At 43.7% G+C, this 21,435-nt stretch overlaps 2 long non-coding RNA genes across 4 annotated transcripts in view; one reads left to right on the forward strand and one right to left on the reverse strand.

The window, feature by feature from the left end:
• LOC128079190 (uncharacterized) overlaps nucleotides 1–10,928 on the forward strand; it is a 152,547-nt gene extending 141,619 nt beyond the window's left edge. For all 3 annotated transcript variants that reach the window (XR_008206013.1, XR_008206014.1, XR_008206012.1), the window contains one exon: nucleotides 9,264–10,928. This is a non-coding gene — a long non-coding RNA (uncharacterized LOC128079190). The remainder of the gene's footprint in view (nucleotides 1–9,263) is intronic.
• LOC128079192 (uncharacterized) overlaps nucleotides 1–21,435 on the reverse strand; it is a 200,817-nt gene that overhangs the window by 7,697 nt on the left and 171,685 nt on the right. Inside the window, exons 7-8 of the long non-coding RNA XR_008206016.1 lie at nucleotides 2,698–2,814; nucleotides 2,216–2,306 (exon numbers count right to left, since the gene is read on the reverse strand). This is a non-coding gene — a long non-coding RNA (uncharacterized LOC128079192). The remainder of the gene's footprint in view (nucleotides 1–2,215; nucleotides 2,307–2,697; nucleotides 2,815–21,435) is intronic.

A 21,435-nucleotide genomic window follows, 5' to 3' on the forward strand; every position in this document is an offset into this window, starting at 1 on the left:
TGTTTTTCCTTCTCTCCACTTTTGCAACTATTTTTAGACATGGGCTGCAAAATCCAGAAAAAAAGAAAAGATTACTTTAATTCTTGCTTAAGTTTTGTATGATCACAAAGCCTCTGAATACGTATATGTCTGTACATAGTAGAAGTATTCACATGCCTACAAATTCTACAAAATAAGAAGCCTGGTAAGTAGACAAACTCTGCATTTAATCCACACTCAAAAAAAGCCCAAACAAACAAAAAACAACCACAGGACACACTGAAAATGCCATGATTGTCTCTCTGGCTCATGGAACTGATTTGCTCCTAAGCCAGATTCAGATGGACCTAACAGGCCCTCCCAGCTTGCAAGCTGCCCATAGATGGCCCTTCTGTGCTCACAGCAGGCAGAACGCCTCGACTTTGTCTGCTCTTATCATCTAAGCCAAGAAATAAGAAAAAGTAGTAAGATTCAGGAATAATTTCTTCCCTGATAATAAGTCAAGCTGCAGTTAAAGGGAAACCTCCAGAGATAACTGGTACCCATGGCATCTCTGTGCTTTTTGAAGTCAGATGTTTTCTTGAAAGACAAGCATTCAGTCAGGATCCCCAAATCCTCACTTTTTTTAATGGTGAAATTAATGGGAACCTCACTCTTACTCCCAATCTGATATCAACAGAGCAGTATGAGCAGGACTCAGCAGCATGGGCACAGGGCTTCTCTGTGGGCATGGTTGGCCTCTGTTCTGGGAGTCGTGTTCACGTAAACTGCCATCTGACATTCTGCTTTATCCTCCACTGTACATCAGTTTCTGTAATTTCATTCATGATTTACTTTGACCTTTAGCTGCGTTTGATATTTTCTGGTACAAAAGCTTGACACTTAATAAAGGAAATTTCAAGAAAACATCAGCCAGCGAGCTAAATATCTGCACAGGAAAAGCAGATTTCGTAGTGAAGTGAAAAAACAAGAGGATTGCCTTGCTGTCAGCTTAGGAAGACCTCCACAAATTCAAATCATCAAAAGAGGGATCACCTTTTGCCTCGACACCACAGTTTTACACATACTTCTTTTCAAAATACCCAGGTCCTTCATTCAGCTCTTCTGGGTAATCTCACTCTACAAATTTCTCTTTGAGAAGATTTTCCTCCCCACCGTGTGTCAGCCCAAACTCCACCACAAGAATGCAGTTAGGCATGCAGCAACTGCAGAGAGCACCTTGCACACGTCTGCTGGATGCAACATTTCAACTCCGAGTAGCATCAACATCCAACAGTACAAGCTGGAACATCAGTGTTAAATGGCAAAGAGGCAGCAATGAGGTTAAATACCTTTCCTGTGCCTACAAGTCACAAGGCTTGAAATGTTTGCTTATTGAACCGTAACTTGGTAGCACGAGGTCTGGGCAATAGCAAACCTGTCCCTCAGCAGACCCAGCCCCTCTTCTGCAGTCATTTGCAGAAAGGAGAAAGCTTTTTGCATTCAAAACTCCCAAGGAGCTTTGTGGGCAAATGAAACATGAAAATCTCTTTGATCATGCTTAAATATTTCAGAGAGGTGATCTGGCTTTGGAAGTTTAATTACCTTAAGCCATGAGAGGACAGAGAACGAGGGCAATGACAAAGAGAAAGAAAAGAAGAAATGAACTTTTTCCAGGACAAAGGGGTGTTACTATTTATGAACCTGCAAGAGAATTAGAGCTGAAATACTTAGACAGAAAAAAAAAAGATGCTTTAATTAATGATGGTAATTCTTATGAAAAGGAGCAGATTGCCAGCTCTGAAAACTGCCAATTCTTTTTATCCACAGTGTATACACAACTTTAGGGAGGCTGTTGCCCCAGTATGGGACATTGCCCTGAGCTGAGAAGTCCAACATCTCAGTGGTCACAAGCTTTGGCTTTCACTGCAACTGAGCTCTGCAAAGTGAGTAGTTATGCACTACATCAATTCCACCATACAATCAAGTCCTTTGACATGGGCAATTTGTCCCTAATGATTTGAGTCAGCCTATAAAGGTTACCAAGAATCAAATCCTACTGAAGTAAATGTAGAGAACCACAGGTCACATTCAAGGACCAAACCTGAGGAAGTCATGGTAAATGGATTACCAGGTCCTTCTAGTAACTAGGGAAAGTCTTTTTTAAAAAAATAAAATATAAAGAAAAATGTAACTCCTCCATACACACAATGTAACAATTGATGCCATTCAGATGAAGTCAATTTTGGTTACTTACCTATTATCCTGTTTAAAGAGCATCCCTTCATCCCAGCCCTGAGGAGCATCATAGCTGTGGGGCCAGGTGGCACCAGCTGCAGAATTTGTTCCTGAGTTAGAAGAGAGGAAGAGGGATTGTTTTTTTAGTCGTTAATACATGCTGGAGTAATGAGGTGTTAGCAGAAGTCTTTCACCATCTCCCTCAACATCCTGTTCCCCCCCCTCTGCAGCTGGATGGGAACTCCACCTCCCAGAAGCTGCAGGCGGACAGACTGGGGTACAAATACCCTGGTAAAAGGAAATGCAACCTGACTGATCCCTGAAAATGTGATTTCTAGTTCCCAGTGGCTAACAAATGCAGGTAGCTCAAGCTAAAGCAGAAGGGTACCACAGCAGCTTTCTTATGGGATGGAAAAGCAATGTTCTTTAGTACCAGGGACTGATATTACATAGATTAAGTCAAATGTATCAACTTCACTTTAACATGAGTGTTTCCATTACCTGGGTCAGAGAGTCTTGCAGTCACTCTCCAGAACCCGCTGTTATTAATTCAGCAATTATAGTTTTATGGTGGCAGGGATTCCTCGGTGTTTGAGCTGGCACTGGAAAGCTGTAATTCTGAATGGAACATGACATGAATTATTGGATTGCTGTAATTCTTCAGCTTTTCATGCATTTTCACTGCATATATTAAAATACAGCAAGCAATTCACTTTTAATTATGCAAATTCAAAGACAGTAAGACAAGAGCTGGATAAGTTTTGAAATGTCTGCTCTGCCTGACCACCTGGGGTTAGCACAGAAATCCATGGGCTGATCAGGTCACCCACGGCCCTGCTCACCTGGCTGTACACAACACAACCTCTTTTTAGTATTCAGCAGTATTTTCAGAGCAAAGAAACTGCCAGAGAGAGGGGGAGCTGGGAAAAGGCAGATCCTCTCCACCTGCCTCCTGACTTCTCTGGGTTTCCAAACAAATGATACATCGCTGTTCTGACATCAACACAAGACCTCAACGGCTGCAGATACTTGGCAATTGCAGATATTATTTGGCAATTATCTTCCCAATCTTGAGATGCTACTAATAATGTAACCAGAATATATGAATCAAGGTCATAATTCTACAGCTCTATTCGTGGCTTCTTTGCTGCTCCTTATCAAAGCCCCTGGCAGCAACCAGCTTTTAGACACACATGTCCATGCACGAGTCTGTGCAGTTATTGTAAAGGAGAAAGAAGTTACACCGTTCTCAAAGACACTGTTTTTAAATTGTAAGATTCCGAGTGCAAATAATGATGGCTTGTTAAAAGTCTAGTGACTGTATCTAATAGCTGCAGTGTTCAGTGCTGTAATTACAGAGGCAAAAGATTGCTGAGAATGTGTAAAAAAAGGAAATAATTGGGGTGGCAGCAATGCAAAAGCTTCTCTAGGCCTAGAGCAACTGTTATTTTGCCCTCCTACTGATGTGCTACTTAACGAAGATACAATGGTTGGAAACGAGCTCTCTTTGATGTTAAGTTTCGGTATTTTCTGTGTAGGAGCCCTGAGGCTTCACCCCCAGTACCTCCACAGCTCAGGACACAGAGGTAAAATTACACAAACACTGATTGCCTTGCGAGAATACATCTGCCTCTCCTCCCTAGAAGCCTGGGAGAACTTTCAAGCAAGCAAATTACCAATGCAAAGATTCAGCAACCTCTCCAAGGAGGGAGCACTGCTGTGCTCTGTTCTTCACGTTAATATTTCCAACCCTGGTAGACAATTCCTATTTTCGCTAATCTCTTCATCCCCTTTTCCCCACCTTGTATGTTTCTTTGCTCATCTCTAAAGGTGGTTTCTTGCAGCTTTGTCAGCAGCTATTCTGTCTGCAGGAGTCTTTTGCTGCTTTCCTGTATGCCTATTGCATGACTAAGAAAGAACACCGTCTTCCTGAAGCAGAATGAGTAGATGGAGTGGTTTTCCATCATGCTCCTGGCACTGCTATTACAAGCTTCACTTGGATACAATATCTGCCCCGAAACCCTGGAATTCAGCCTTATCCCCAAGCTTTTTGAACCCCTCTGCTCTGTCCTGGCATACCTATCGATCACATCTTCTCTAGATCTAGCCAGAAGTGAACCTTAAACCTCACCCTAAAGCTCCTGCAGAAACCTTACTCGTTTTTTAGCCACCTGCTTTTCTGGATCACTACAAGTTTTTTTCTAAAAATCATGTGAAATTTTACCTCTCACTGAGCAACGAACAGAATTACCAGCCTTCCCTGTTCAGGGAGCCGTGCCTTTCTGGGCAGGGATGCTACTGCATCAGGCACTTACCAACAAGTGTCACCAAGTTCCTTACTTCTACTTCCAAGCCATTGGGAGCACTTCTCTCAGTCTCATCATGAGACAAGTCTGGTTTGACCTGACAAAACATCCAAACTCACGTTCCTCTGAATTCATCAGCAGAAAAGGCTAAAACCCAGGAACTGAACAACTGGGGTTACTCTTCCCACTGTAGTAGGAAAATTCTCTCTTGCTCGTTGCAAGCATTTGCTTGAACTTCTCTACTTCCCAGAACACCACAGGAAAAGCAGACGCTGTTTGCAACCAGAAGGAAAGAAGAGCACAAAAGGAGGTCCTGACTGTGTGACTGAGGAGCTCTTTCAAAGTATAAAATGAAGCACAAGACTCGTGCAGGTTCTTGTGTATCCTGCCATTGTGGAGCAATGGCAGTTATTACTCTTAATGTTAATTCTGCAATACACATCTGCTGCTGGTCCCACCAACCAGAGACTGCACAAAGATCACCTTGTAATGAAAATCACTTCAGCTTCATTTATTTCTTTAACGTCAGTGGAATCATAGAGATCACTTATAACCTTGCATGTTAAGTAAAGCAATTAATTGCACGACTGCACCAGGTTTAGACATGAAAGGCAGACTTAATAACAGGTTTAAGGAAAAAGGCTTAGAGTAGGGGTTCAGAATGCAGGATAAAGGTTAGTGGCAGCTAATACCAACTTGTATATAGAGGGCAAGGTTAATAGCTGGCTTAAGACTGTGCTGCTTTTTTATCGATCCGAACAACGTACGCAATATGGGAGGTGGGACATCAGTGTTTTGATGGGAAGCAAGTGGCAGAAGCACCAAGATGCCCCTTCATTTGAAGCATGTGGGTACAATAGGGCACCTAACACTTTGCAGAGTTTGAAGGTGAACTGACATACAGCTCTTATTTTCAAGGAACGTGAGAGGCCTACTTTGCGTATTCCTGAAAGAAACATCGTAAGCATGTTTGGATGTTGGGCTCCTCAATACCTTTTTAATACCTTTTTATTCTTAATGTTCTTAACACGTGCTTAGAGCAAGCAGAAGTGGAGGTTGGCAGGGAAAGATCAGCAATTGCCCACCCATAATTCATTTCCCAGGCTGTTCCCAGGGCACAGCGATTATGCACTTCACCTCACTCAAGACCGGCTGTAAAATCTCAGTATTGTCCTTAAGTGCTAAATCAAAGTAAGCAAAAACGGCAGGTAACTGTTTCCCACACAACTGACGCCCTTTGTAAGAGAACTATTGAACTGAAAATGAAAGGCATCCATAGGTGCATAACCAACATTTTTAATTTTACTTCTAGCGATCCAAGGCGCTGTTTAAACAACGATGCTATTACAGATTTACTTAGCCGATTCCTTTCTGAGTGCACCAGAACCCTGATCCTTCCAACAAAGAATGTCAAACAAAGCAGCATTAGGCAAGTTGCTGTGAAACGAAGGCATATTTGCACAGCAATAGAAAGATCTAAATGGGACCCTAACGAGCAACCAAATAGTAACACAGCTGAGGGCATTGCTTTGTAGGAAACAAGTGGCTATTCTGAACCCTGAAGTGCCAAATGTACCGAGTCACAAGAGCTCACTAAAATGAGAGCAAACATCTCAATCCTTTGTATCTGAGTACATACAAAGCTCAAAGCAGCTTGGGGTTTTACCCTCCACAGCTCGGTGAGGATATCTTCACCGTTATCGCATAGCACTTCTCTGTATATTGGTTCGGTTTTAGTGAAGCTTAATGCATGAGAGGAACTTAATATCGGACAGCTTTGAGTAGCTCATGATGAAGGATGGCTAAAAAGAACACATACTAGCCTTTATATCTGACAACGTAGGGGGTGAAGAGGTGCTCAAAATATTTGGATTTTTGTTTTCACATCGATTCCATAGTTCCCACTTTAACAGTGTACCTCCTTCGTCGCTGCTGCTCTGCCCTCTCTAGCTCCAAAGCTACAGCTAAAGTGCATCCAGCATCCATTCCCTCCTGCCCTGCTCTGGCGTCCCAGCAGGACCACAGCCAAGTCTTCTGCCGGGATGCCTCACCTTGTCAGCTGAATTCCTCCTCCTAGAAACTGCCCCTTCACTTTGCTGAATGTTTGGGGACGCAGATAAATTATAAAATGGTAACGGAAATACAACAAGATATCTTTCTTTCCAGATTAGATAATTATCCACTGAGAAATAAAATAGCAACAACAAAACAGCTTCAAATTGTTCTGAACGTAACGGAGTCTTTTCAGAAACACCCCAACGCCTGAGCAACCATTTCTTTCCTTGGAGGAGGGGAAAATGCCATAAAGCTTAAGGAGTATTTTGTTGGGGAAATCACATCTTTCCCTATTTTCCAGCTGACACATTGCACTGCAAATCTGTCACAGCACATTACCTCGGTGATGTAACGTAACGCAACACTGCTGATGCAACCCGATCTGATGTGTCTAACGTGATACATCAGGTACAATATTTGAGAAGCTTTTTCTGAAAACAACCTCTGTAGAAGAGATTCCTTCCCTCTTTACCAATTATGCATTTAAAAAAAAAAAAAAAAAAAGCCTTCCCAAAGAATTGCATCACCAGGAGATAATTGCTTTTTCACAGGTAATTAGCAAATACTATTAGTTGTGGGAAAGGTTTGCTTTTCAGCAATTCACACCTAAAAAATAGTGAAAACAAAAAGATTGTTGCTGACAACAGCTTCCAATGGCACCAACAGAACGCACCTGAGTAGCAGCGGTTACAGGGTCAGATCACGCCACCACTGGACTCATTTTCTGTTTCCCACCAATGCTCACAGCATAACCAAAAGTAGGTTTCCACTTTGTGAACCCTTCACAACCTGACTGACAGCTAATTTTGCTAATCTCTGCAGTAGATGTTCATCACAGAATCAAATAAAGATACACTTCTCAGCACGGGAAGCTCTGCAGACTGCCTGCAATCCTGCAGAAAACTGCTGGATTTTACGTACAGAAGGACGTGGTCCACATCACCATGATCAGATGAATAGTAAGGATTAATGGCCTTAAATATTCTACTGAAGTGGCAGTGGTATTTGTCAGCAGAGGAGACTTGAGGTGAAGCAAATGACCCGTTACTGCATTGATGGCAGCCATCCAGAAAGTAGCAGCAACCACCTCTCCTCTCTGTATCACTTGATGGAAGGCAAACAAAGCTAACCTCACAGAACAGCTTGGGTTGGAGGGCACCTCGAAGAGCAGCCTGTTCCAACCCCTGCCATGGGCAGGGCTGCCAACCACTCCATCTATCCATCACTAAGTCCCCACAAACTCTGTCAGTGGCTGCTATGGAGGGCTTCAGAGGAGGAAGCAACCACCCCTCCATGGTGCTCCTTTTCCCTCTCCTTTTCCCTTTCTCTTCCCCACCCAGCGCTGCCCTGTGCAGGCGGCCAGCAGCAGGACTGGGGCACAGACAGAGAGCCAGGCCCTTCCACTTGCTGCTCAGGCTGATTTTTCAAGTGTAAAATGTAATTCAAATCTCCATAAAAAGCTATTTGCTCCCTAGCCTCGCAATTCTTACACCAAGTTTCAACCGTGAAATCCAATTGGGGGAAAAAAAAAAAAAGCAAAAAAAAAGCAAGCAGACTTATGCTCAAGGTCTGAAAATCCTGCAAGAGCCTTTAACTCTCACACTGAATTGTATCTTAAATGGCATCTGACCGGTTCTGTCTCTCTCCTCTGAAGGGATGGCACAGTGGTCTCTGGTCTCTAAAAGCCAAATCCGGAGAGCTGGGCACCTTCCCAACCTAAATTCAGGTACTTGTGGGCTATGTGCCCCTCCACAGAGCTGCTCTAGCAAGAGAATCAAAGTTGAGCTTTCTGGAGTTTGAAGATATGGCCCAAAATGCAACGATGCAAATTGATCTCTGAAATGTAGAGCCCAACCTGCCCAGCTCTGAACACTGCATATCATATCACAGCCCCCCCTGTACCAGGCACACACACATTTCCAGCCCTTCACGATGCACTGCTGCTCTCTTTGTTGAGGCAATTCAGCAGGGAGCACAAATCCTGACATACCTATTCCATGACCTGGACTTTGGTTTTTTTTCCACTGCTCCATCTTCTCTCCTAGTATGAATGAAGCATTTTCCTCATTAGAAATGCTTATGTTTAAAACAAGATTAAATTACTGAGGATTGAGCAATGGGTAAAGAGATTTTTAAAAGGTTTGATACTTGGTCCCATTTCCAGCCAACACTCAAAAAGTTTGATGTATATCTAGACATTCCAAAGCTCCTGAATATAAGAATTCATCACAACACTCAGGAACACAGGTTGATACTCCAGCTGCTACACAACAGTCAGACAATTCAGGAGCTTTCATCACTTCAAACATTTTCTGAATCAGGAACTTTCAGTAGGTCCAAGGATGGTAACAGCACAGGGTTACCAAGAGCCCAAATTCTAACTCAGAAATAGATAAAGCTTTTAATTGTCACAGTTTCTAATTCCTTAGTTAACCTGAATTATAGGAAACAACATAACGATTTCTATTTGCACGCACGTTCTGCTCCAATGCCATAAATCATAACCACAACCTTGACTGAGCTCTCTACAGGCACAGAAACAGGCAAAAATCATTAATCTTTCATTAAACACAAAAGAAGTTTCTGGCTTTTATGATGATAACACAGAGCTTGAAAATACAATCTATGTGTATTCTAAAGGCTCAGAACGAGCCTCGTGTTATCGGTGTATCATTAGCTACAAATCGTCTCCTTTCTTGTCAACAGGATGTGAGATATTTCTGAAGAGCCCTGAAGTGATGTGTGCCACGTGTGTGAATTGCTCCACACACCCAACCCAGCACCACGTGCCACCTGACTGCCTCATGCTCGCAGAAGACAGAAATCAGAAGAGCTTTTTCCAACCCAAACCTCTCTCTGGGTTTTCTCTCCTGACTTCTGAGTGTGAAAGCATACCACTCTCAAAAGGCATTCTGAAACTCCCAGCCATCCCTTGTATCACACATCTTTTGCTTTCTGCTTTTATGACCAGCTCGTATGACCCATGGGACCCCGTGCTTCTGGGTGAAATCAGCCACCCCATCGGAAAGCCATCGTGCAGAGGCAATTACTTCTGTGCCATCACTATTCACCCCATATCCTGCTTTCTGTTGGAAGAAACGTTGGCCCGGTTGTCTGTTTTCTAATTAAGATTATATTCATTATATCTCAGGGACTGGGAAACCTCATCTGTAACTATTTATGTAGCACACCTATGGCTGCAGGAAAAAAACATCTTTTTTCGAGTCATGGGTTTTGTTCCATGACATGGCAGTTAGTTATCTGCAGCAACGTCAGGTAACAGCACCACCTTCTGCCAACATGATACCATCTCCTTAGAAAACCAACAGATTAATTTTCTCTCTGTGATTTCCGTGGCTTTCTCAAACATTTCTGATGCAGAAGAACACCACCCTAAGGGCTGTTCTGAAACACCCCAAGCTGCCTTGAACAGTGATGAAATTACCAACATGTAGCCAACTTTAGAGGAGCACCGAATGCCCTGAGCTGGGCAACACAACTCTCGCTCCTGGGAGGACAGCTGAGCACACCCATCTGAGTCTTCATGGAAAACTGCCTTCTTCTCCTCCCTCTTTCACATAGGTCCCCAGAGCTGCACACAAGGCTACGTCCTAGATCTTTAGATGACATAAGCTGCCTGAAAATAATCATCTTTCTTGCTTTTTTCCTCTAGGTTCTCTTTGTCCTTAGCAGACAACCCGGGGCTGCCCTGCCTTCAGCTTCAGACAGCCAAATTTTAGGCAGTTGGCTTTCAGAGAGATGAACATTACACAATATAAGTATTCACTTTTAAGAGCAAAACTGTGTCTTTACCTCCACAAACGCCCTATTTTCCTGACAAATTCTTCCCTCCATGTGGGACCGAGGTGCACACAGATCCAAGGAACCCAGGAGAAATGGTGTCAGTGGACACACAGGTAAAGAATAAGGTGCTGATGAGCCAATCAATAAACCAGTAATTAGCTCTGTTTGGGTTTTGGTGTTTTGCTGCATTATTTTTCTGCTGGTTTTGAAAAAAGTTTGCTTATCTTAGTTTTATAACCACTTAAATGAATCCCAGCTCTGTTCAAATCAATGAAAGCTTTTGTGAGACAGCTGTAATTTTATGTGCATGTGTTTCAGTAAATTAGAGGGTTTAGCCTTAAGGATTCACTTTAGTGTAATCTACTAAAAAGATAAGTAGAGCCAGATGCAGTGTCTTACAACCACTGGACAGTCACAACTGGAGCGACAGCACTGACAGCAACTTTATGGCTTTTCCTCATAGGGAGCAGATTTCTTGACTCAAAAAAAGCAGTATTTTACATAAACAATTGTAAATATTTTGTATTTACAATGCAAAGAAAGAAGGGTGCAAGGAAGAAAAAGAAATTAGCCCAGGCAACTGATGATGGCTTTCTTGCATTCTGTTTGTGCACAACTGTGGAAAAAGACAATCTGTAGCTTAAACCATTTAACTAAATTAAATTCTAGTTAGCATCTGGGATCCCATCAATAAGAGTCTATATTTCTGAGGAGCCACAGACTGGTAGCAGTAATAGACACATAAAGAATTTAATAGGTAAATAAATTTGTTGCTGCATTTCTTTCGCTAGCAGAATGCAGCCCAACAGAGTAATTAGTTGTTAGATATCTGACTGTAATGAGAAGGATCCTCTAACTATTACAAATTCTCAAGAAAGAACGTTCACATCATTAGAAACGTTCATTTGTTCTGAAGCACATTCACTCGGCACCAGAAGTTGTCACCTGGTCCCTCACTCTACGTAAATCTTTAATAAAAGATTTTCATCACCATTAGAAAGCGATTTGCAGAGTCACCATCAGCCAGCGATCATTTCCCATGTCTGTCCCAAATCACAATGAGAAGGATAAACGTCAGAGCAGTTTGGCTACAAATCCACAAACACTGGGTTGTCCCTCCATGCTTTTATCTGTCGTGTTTATAAATCCCCTAACTCCTGAATTCACACTAGGGCTGTGCATCCAGTAATTGGCTCCAATAAATCCTAAGCGTTAAGTGTTTGTCCCAGTCTAAACAGCCTTTGTAGCTTCAGGATTTTACATTCAGGTAACCATCAATGCAGCAGGCCTTTTATCAGCACGGTTTCACGGCTGGTACCACCAACACACACACAGGGCTGAGCTCAGCAAGGAGCTGGACATGGGGACCCGAGGCTCTGTGTGCCCGCTCATCTTTAACAGCTGGGGTAAAGCTGACCCCACAGCTGGAGGTGTGCCAGCATGCTGCAAACCAAAACCAGATCTCCTGACATTGAATCTATGCCTCATTCGTGCAAATCCATTTTCTTCTGGAATGCAGTTTGCCACTTCTGGATGGTTTGGGGACCAAATTCCCATTCAAGTCACCCAGGGTGAAATGTGAACATGGACTGATGGCAGTGCAATTGCATTTTGGAAACTACTATGCAAAGTAAGTCTGGTGGAGCATCACAGTTCATTTTCAATGGCCACACCTCCAACTTTCTCATCACTGTTTAGTCATTAGCTTCCAAAACACAAAGTTCCAAACTCAACACAAAATCTGCAAAAATACCAGGTTGCTATCTTTCTGACTCTAATTTATCACCATTAACAAAGACATTTCATACAGCAGGAGGAAGGACTGCAAAGCCACTGTAAAGACAAAGAGCACAGAGCCCCCAGCATTAGAGAGCAGACGATGGGCCCAGGCTGAGGAGGACAGGGAAATAACGAACCTAATTAAAGCATCGAATGCAGGGATGGGCTGCCTACAATACCTTAATTTTGTCACTAAAGTGGATACAATTCGGAACACCCTGGAAAGATGACATTCCCATTGAAAGAAAATCCTTTTCTGCTGACAGCCAGATGGTGAGAGCTACAGGAGCTCATTTCTTTAGCTGGGAGGGAGCAGAGCTGATGGGACATTCTTGGTTCAGACCAACAGCGGAGAGCTTCAAAGCTAACAACAGAGACAGAGCAGGGTCTGAGCTTGACTGCAGCTCTGGATGTAGCACAACATGCATTCTTCTCAAATAGACTGACATCTGGCAAACACCTGAATGGGAAAACTACCAGCAGTTTCGTGTTTGCTGAAATGTTCATCTCGTCTTCTTTTTTCTTTTTTCTTTTTTTTTCCTGAATTGCCAATAAGATTACATTTTCTTTATTGCCCTCTCATTGATTTGTTCCTCAGAAGCAAATGACAGCATTTCTGAGAAATAAGTAACCAAATAAAATAAAGCTGAGAGGCAATCTGCATGTAAATCAGCATTAGTCATTGACATTTGGGACTTGACAATAAGCCATCCCAGTCCCAGCTGTCCCCACAAAAGCTGATCTCCTTTGTAAGACAGAGAACACTGCAAGCAAGTGGAACCAAGGATGAATATAGATAAGATACAAACTCTCTTTGCTCAAAGTTTTTCCTAAAGCCTCCTTTGCTCTGAGCACCCAGGAATACTCCTACCCCTGGCTGCTATTGGTGTCAGCATTGTCTTTGGCACTTTCCTTCCAAGGAAGCTGGCTCCCTTCGTGTGAAATTGTTTAAGATACATTTGCTGTGTGTGCAGTTGCAGCTCAGACGGCTGCTTAATGTGCAGTGCAGTCATTACTCTGTTCTCTGTACTAGGCACCACCTGTAGTAAAAGCTATTAGGTTAAGTACTGCCTTCCTACTTTGTGAATAATTGCTTTTACTCTCAATTCCAGCGCTGCTCAGAAAACACTGTTGAGCAAAAACAGAGATTTGTGTTTATATCACAGATATTGATGGAGATTACGCCTGGGTCTGAACAGCACCACAGCCATTGTATCTGGCCAAGCCAAGCTGCTTAGCTCTAGCCCTTACCCACATTTCTTCTGAAGCTTCAGGTACGATTTTATGTTGCTCTGACCTATCTCATCTGTGCCAGTGGAAGGAATTTCACTTGCTTGTAAGGATGAGGGCCCTCTGAGCAGTGAGGAAAACACAGGCACACTCCATGGCAATAACCCAAAGCCAGGGCAAGGTTTCTACTGCTGCCAAAACCCTATAAACCTGCACTCCCCTACATCCCAAAAGTGGGAGATGCTGCACAGCATGAGAACAAAACCTTTCCCGGTGTTTCCCTTAATCTGTTAAGCAACAGAGAACATCAGGTATCTATAGCCCCAAAAAAGTAGTTCACTCAAATGTGCCAGCAACTAAATATAGCTAAATTAAGCGGTTAAGTATAGTTTATGATTCTCTTTTTATGGAGGATACTACTCTTCTTGCAGAGGTGCATCAGTGAGCCCAGTTTGACTGTTCCTGAATTTCTTTGTGGAGAAGCTACCCTGGTTTCATACGGGATCTTTTAGTGCCTTTTTTGTTGGTTAAACTGGAACTCCTGCGTTGACCTCCTAGTTAAAGAGTGGGTGGAAATACTTGCACAGGACTTTGACTTCTGTGGGGCATGGATGGCTGCCAGGTCTACGGGTCGATCCTTTTCACTTAAGTTTTTAGTTTTATTCTTTTCTATTGAGGCTGTAGAAAACCATAAAAACAAAACCCCTGCCACCCTTTTCCTTCAATCAAATTATGGAGAAAACACCTCCAAAGTCCCAAAGCCTTAATTATGTGCATAAGTTTCAGCATAATGTAGGCTTGGTGTTTCTAAACAGAGCAATGAGGTGATGGAAGAATGAAAATATTGATTTTCTTTGGCAGAGACAAGGAGTCTCAGCCTTGGGTTTTTGCAGGAGTGTTATCAGCTTCACCAAGTCTAATTATCTTCGTGCTCTGGGGTCATGTCTACATAGAAATTGAGGAAGAGTCTGATCAACAGCTGAGATGACAACCAAACGCTTAGAAACACTGGTCCATATTAATCTCCCCTGCATTTTCTATGCTTGTTTATGCACAGACAAGCACAGATCAAAGCTCCTCTATTCTCCTGTAGATGACAAGGTCTGAAAGGCTGGAAGAAGCTGACCCTTGCAGAAAGCTCATGAAAGGTCATGCACCCATTAAGAAAACTGGAGAAGCCTGTGCATCAATCCTCAGCTGGATGAGCGTGCCCTCCTCTACAAGGTGGCTGTTCAGGACACAAGTGAATGTCACATTCCCAATGTTTTTAACATTATCAGGTTACTGGAAGCTGTTACCTTTACTGTGATGCCTTATCTTGAGCATGCATTCTCATGCTGGACTTTACCATTCTTAAAAACGTAAGATTTCCCTGCCCCACTTCTTTTCCAGTATCCCACTATGCTCTATCGTGCTTCCTCTAGCAAACCTCCACATCAAAAAGTCAGTTACAACAACACAAGAACCATTAATGACTAACATGCCAAGAAAATGTTAGAACAGGATGGAGCCTACCCTGAAAAAATGTGCCATTCTTCCTGTATTTTCTGCAGTTGTAGCTATACTGTCACATCACATCAGCTCATCAGCCCCTGTGCGCCCAAAGAGAAACCCAAGGAAGAAACACGCTTCCTGAAGTGATGAGAGACAGAGATGAGGGTGTCCTTGCAGAGGGCAAGGAAGACTGCTTCAGCTACAGAGTGAGCAGCAAACATGCTTTACAAGGACAGGTGTGCTTTGGGGACAACAGACTCCTTCCCTGCTCACATCTCCAGCGTCTGAAGAAAAGGCAGGGTTTGGCATTGCACCTCACATCTTCCCAGGATGAGCCTGGAGACAGATTCTTCCCTGCCTTGCACTGTAACCCCAGGCACAAGTAACAACCACATGAATGCACACGGTTGACATGCTCACAGTGCCTCACATCTTCTGCTGTTTAGGTAAAAAAACAAAACAAAACAACAAACATAATCTATCTGGGATCACTGCCCTATGTATACTGCTTGTCAGCCAACCTATATTTCTTGTCAACAAGTTTTCATATTTCAAATTTTGGAAGAATATTTCTGTTGCCCTTTCCACAACGCTGTACTCCTCCTTCCTTTTCAGCTTTACTCACAAGCAGTTCATTTCAAAAAAAAAAAGAGATCCTTATAACACAGCATTGTTAATTTTAGCACATACGTGTTATGCTGCTATGCTTGTGTTACTGGTAATACAGAGGAAAAACAGACAAAAAACTATCTTTTCCTGGGGCTATTTCTTCTAAACTCACTGGCTGCCAGCTCTGTCCCCAGCTGCTGTGTGGTATAAACCAAACAAGTGATTCTACACTTTACCAATCACACAGTGCCAGACAATGCCATGCAGTATCTGCTATGGTGGAAATTGTTTCGCCTGCTTCCCAAGTTACAGAATACCCACAGAGGAAAGACTGCTGGAAACAGGGAGCCTGTAACCCTTTACTTTATTTTGCACCACTCAGGGAGATGGGCATCACCAGCTGCAAATCCATAACACTGCCATAGGGAACCCTAAGGGAATCTTTCAACGATGTTTTGCTGGTGTTGGCAGCTGATGCAGTGCCATATGCTAAAACCTGTTTGTAGCTCCTACTCCATCCTCTGCTGTACCACCTCCTGTAGAAGAACCAGGTTCTGGCTCAGCATACAGCCATGCTCTGCAGGGATGACACTGTGATGATGAGTGCCTGAAATGTGACCAGTGAAACAGCCAGGACCCAGGCTAGGACTAAAATCTGGGATGCTTTCTGCAGGTGAGCATCCAGCTTTGAGGCCACCATGAAAAGGACAAGTCTCACTTATCCCACCTGGTCTGGATCCAGGCTTGGGAACACACCACCAACAGCAACACATCTGAGTGCCAAACAGTGCCAAAGAGAAGAGGACTCCCTCGCAGCCCTCTGCTCTCTTTGCCTTGCTTTTGTTTCGCTTCTCTATTTAACACAGAGCAAGTATAGCAGCACTAACTGCTTGATTCGATGCAGAGAAAGGCAAAAATCAGGCTCAAAAATCAACTTCACTTCTGTTCATTACTTTCAAGCTGCTTGATTTTTTTCTTCTTCTTTTTACAAGCCCAGGACAAAAGTCTCTCATTTCAGCACCTCACTCATTTGTCTTTAGAGCCATCTGGGTGGTGCGTTTTGCAGGGCTCTGATTTAGCCATCCTTTCTGAACTAAGCATCAAAAACAATGACATCAGCACCCATTTCTGGTGCTAAAAAAACAAACACTAAGAACAAAATATAACTCATGCTGAACCATTTCAGAATGCTCCTGGCTCTCCCTTTACCCAGTTATGCACATGAAACCTCCCTTCTGAATCTACAGGACTTTGGACATGGGAAATCAAAAGGATGGGGGCCAGCAGCTGTCCAATGCAAACTTCACTGCTGCCCAGCTACCAGCTGTCTGAATTAAACAGAAGCCTCCCAGTTTGGTTTGGGTTGCCTATCTGCACAACTTTGACTTTCCCTAATGCTGCTGACATAAATGTAACTGTGCCTTTTGAGGCATTACCTGGATGCCTTTGAGTCCAGCCAATGAACCCTGTTGTTTCAGAGGAGAACCTTCAGTGGAGAGCACTAACACAAGTATGAGGATGGGGGGAAATTGGTTAATTTTGTGGTTTACGCTTTGTCCCATGTGAGCACCTTGTACCAAGCAAACATCTCCCATCTGCCTGGGGAAGCAGCTCCCCTGTGTTTAGCTGAGGCAACAGCCAAGGCAGCACCATCACTCCCTTTGCACTCATGAGCAAAAAACAAGGAGAAAAAAAAGAAAGTGACTTCTGGATGGAAGGTGAGTCAGAAAAAGGACACACAGAGGGTGAGCAGAACGCAGCCCTGCAGCAGCTGTCCTGTGCCAAGCCCAGAATGAGCAGAACAGCTGCAAGCAAAGCCAAGCGGTGAGCCAGGTTTTGATAAAGCATCTGTTGAAGATTTTTTTTTGTAATTCACTTCAAAACTTGTCATCCGGATTATGAAGCTGAAACTGAAGGGAACCTTTCCTTTTTCTTTTTTCTTCTTTTTTTTCCCTTTTTCTAAATACAGCTGCTTTGCTAGCCCACACCTGCACTACCCAGAGATTTCTGGTTACCTGTGAGGCTGCTGCTACCAGAAGTAAGTAGTTTTTAGTAGGAATTCATTTGTTTCACATTGAAACAAAGATCAGGTTGATACCTCAGGAAGATGGGAGCCTTTGTCTGCTTCCACTTGTCCCTTCATTTTCTGCAAGTTTTTGTCTGCCTTTGCCTGGCTGGGCAGCTTCACTGTGCTATAACCATCATTTCTAAATGCAAGACAAGACAAATTGCATCATGACATTCAACATTTGCTCCTGCCCCCCCGCAGGTTCTCCAGCCGTGACCTGCACCTTTCCTTCCAGCACTGTGCTTACCTCACCCCATCCCCTGCCATCTTCCTTCCTCTTTTGCAGCCCTCCCAGGTGAGGTGCTCACCTGCCAGCAGGAAGAGAAGCTGACAGATGGACCAAGGAGCGGCAGACAGACACGCTGTGAGCACAAACCATGCCCTGCCATGGCGTGGCCCCTTGCTGGGCTCCACCTGGGACATGCTGGCCACACGGCTGCTGGCACTGCAGGAGGTGGGCAGTGGAGCCCAGGAGTAGGCAAAGGATGCGCTCATGGGAGATGGAGACTTGAGAATGCCCAGCAGGGACAGATGGAAGTGACAGCCTAACTACCTGCTGTCCTCCGGACTTTGGAACGTCATTTAAGAATGGAAAATGGGCAACAAGAACAAAGGATTTGGCTTCCTTTTAACTCTGTTTTAAATTCTGGAATTTCTGAATTACTGGGAGTAAATGAGGAGGCATCAGCCTGTGTGAATCAAAGTCTCTATAGGAAAACAGCCTGGGAAGCTGCCACAGGGCAGTTGGAGTCTTTCTGCTGTACAAAGAACGGTCAGCTGACTTCAGCCATGCCATGAACCTCCCACATTCTGCAGCCCAGAATCCTCCAAACCTTCCCAGCCTCAGGACTCCTCTGCTCAGGTTGTCTTTGCTTATAAACACAGAAACAGAGATGTCACTGCTTTTGCTTTACCTCCTCCCTTTTCCTTAGCTTATGAACAGCACAACAGACATCAGTTCTTATTGCAGTGTTCCAGCCAAAGTCCTTTTAGGGACCTGACTTTGGCCAGGTAGGAGCAGGAGGCTGGCTGCCTTCTTTGGAAGGCCAACACACAGAGGAGAAGAACTCTGATTTGAGGTGAGCTCACCCTGAAGAACACTTCACCTTGCAGACCCAGTGAGCTCAAGGAGAGAATGCCTCTGAAATACTCAAAGCTCCACAAAATTACCTAGACTCAACTTGCCCTTGTTTCCCAAGAACTTCTCTTTTATTACTACTGTACAGCTCAACTTGGTATGCGAGTGTTGGGGAATAGGCCACATAGCACTGCATTTCTCCTGAATCCCTCTGAAATACAGTTTGAAAAATGATGGCAGAACATCCTCCAATTAATTCTGTTTGAAAAATTTCCTACGTACAGGCAGCGAGCTGTTCCAGTCTTTTCATTTCTGTTTGCAACATTTCTGTAAGAGGCTTTGGTGCAAACAATACCCATTACTGCTGCCTGCTGATATATACACCCAGAGAGTGAAGGAAATTATATTGCATAAGCCTCAACATGACTATCGCAGGTTAGTTAGAGCAGCTCTTGGCAATAGTTCAGGTACAGGGGAAAAAATGCTGCTAATATCCACTGGACATAAATTACCAGTTTAAAACTAGCACCAGTTCATAGATTTAAATGGATTTTTAATGGACTCCAGCCTCACGATTAAAGCAATAAGAGGATATGATTCCTCTATCCCCAGTGGCATCCTAAGGGCTTCATTGACATGTGCCTTCATGATTTACGGTTGACTGCCTTAATCAGAGCTCCGAGCACTGTGGGAAAATGCCCAGGCAGCAAGACAGATCATGCACAAGTGCATGCTAATTTGGCTTTTTTTGCTGTATTCACAGAGCTCAGCCTGCTTGTGCTCTGCCTGACCCCGCTCCAGAGCAGTCAGCAAGGCTGCCCACAGCTTTTGCTGCCTGCATCGGAGTCGTGGTGTTCTGTTGATCACTGTCATGCACTAATTTCAAGACTGAAATGTCAGTGATCTCGTAAAGCTGCCTTTCCTGCACTTTGTGTTTATTTTGTATCTCCGTCCATAAGAGCACAGTGTTACGACTTCCAGCAATTCCACAATGGACAAATACTCGATGTGCAAAATCATGAAGGCAAAGAGGCCACATCCCTGCCGCCCCGGTGTCACACAGCCATTCAGACAGAGGTGAGTGCAACACTGCAAGCACTGCTGCTATCGCACAGCCAAAAACAACCACACAAGAGATCTCACACATCAGCACACGCATTACTCCTGCTCTGTACACTAAGTTTTTCAGATGCCATTATTTTGCGCTGGGGTTGAGAGAAGGGAAATCAATTACCAGCAAGGGCCTCAATTACAACAGTCTGTTAGCTACAGACAGCAAATCTCAGAACGTTAAAAGCCATGGAGGCAGTCTACCCAGCCCTATGAACCACACAGAGAATATGAGCAAAAAGTATATGTGGAAAGAGGACTTGTTCCTTCACTTCATCCACCCACTTGCCTTAAAATGGCTAAATGGAAATACTGGAAAACCCAGAGCATCTGCCACAGAGGCAGCTCCCCTGGAGTTTATCCTTGCTCTTGATGTTACAGCCATTATTACACAATCATTTTGAAGCACTGTGATTTCCTTCAAAAATCAGAATGATCCCTACAGTGAATCTTTCCCCTCTCTCTCCTTTATTTTTCTCTTTTTCCCTACAGGCAGAATGTCTTATCTTGGTTTTGTCCCTCATGGATAAGTTAAACTGTATCTTAGATGTCACATTCTGTCACACTTATCTATGATTTCATGCACGTAGCAAGACAGGATTTTAGCTCACAAGCTTTGCTACTTCCCCAATATTTTTAGGTTGTGACTATAGTAAACATTTAAATAAGTTGCTTCTACATAACCACAAAATAAAGCTGCCAGGAGATTTCCCTTTTTGTGTATCCACATGATTACATGCTAGGGAGTCTCAAGCCATGATCCTTACCTATATATATAGGTGAGAATATGTATGCATATTTTGAAGCATTCTGGTCACTGGGATGGTACCACCCTCGCGTTTGGACTCAGTATAAACCAAAACATTTATTGTTTGATGAACTGTTGACCAAAAGCTCTGACATCCAGGCTCACAATTGGCACTAAGCCAGCCATCGTGGCTTAATGCAAAGGACAGCTACAAAAGCACAAGCCTTGACAAAGCAACCTATCTCCCCTCTTTTCCAGGCTTCGATTCTGTCGTGACGAGGATGTTACTGCATATACTGCTTAGAAGATTTCCATTGCACATCTCCTTCTTAGCTAAAACGTTACACACAGGCACCTAACAGAGACCTGGTCTTACAGCTCCTCCAAGGCTCCTCCAGTCTGCCCAAGCAGCTCGGGGATTTTCTCATAACCAGTCAGTCTGGTATCTTTACCTCTCCCCAGGGATATAATCTTAAAATTAGGCCCCTTCCCCTTATCTCAAGAACAGGAAGAAGCATCCCACAAACAATGTATTGACAGAAATGCCAATTTCAGTGTGTGTTCCACTGTGGCTGTGCAGAATGCCTCTTTCTGCCAGTGGCTGCCCAGGAGAGCACACTGCTCCCTCACTGCCAGCTTTCCTCCCAGTGAGAAAACTGCAAATCAATGCACTGACAGCTCTCATCAGTAATTAGCAGCAGTGCTATGAAATACCACGAGTTTAGCTGCATGGAAATGTTTCCTTTGGTATGGAAATACCATAGATGCCATTCCTGCTTGTGGACATGTGTACAGGTGGAAGCTGGGCCCGTGGCAGTGCTGGGCAAGCAGCCACCCACCTAAACCCAAGCAAGACTTTCTGCCATCCCATCCACAGTGCCTCTAAGCTCGTGGCATGGATATGCCATCCCAGATTTCTTTCCCTATGTGAAAATAGATGAGAAATATGAGAAAAAAC

This window comes from Tympanuchus pallidicinctus, unplaced genomic scaffold (assembly GCF_026119805.1).
Source record: "Tympanuchus pallidicinctus isolate F22 unplaced genomic scaffold, pur_lepc_1.0 scaffold18, whole genome shotgun sequence".
Lineage (NCBI taxonomy): Eukaryota > Metazoa > Chordata > Aves > Galliformes > Phasianidae > Tympanuchus > Tympanuchus pallidicinctus.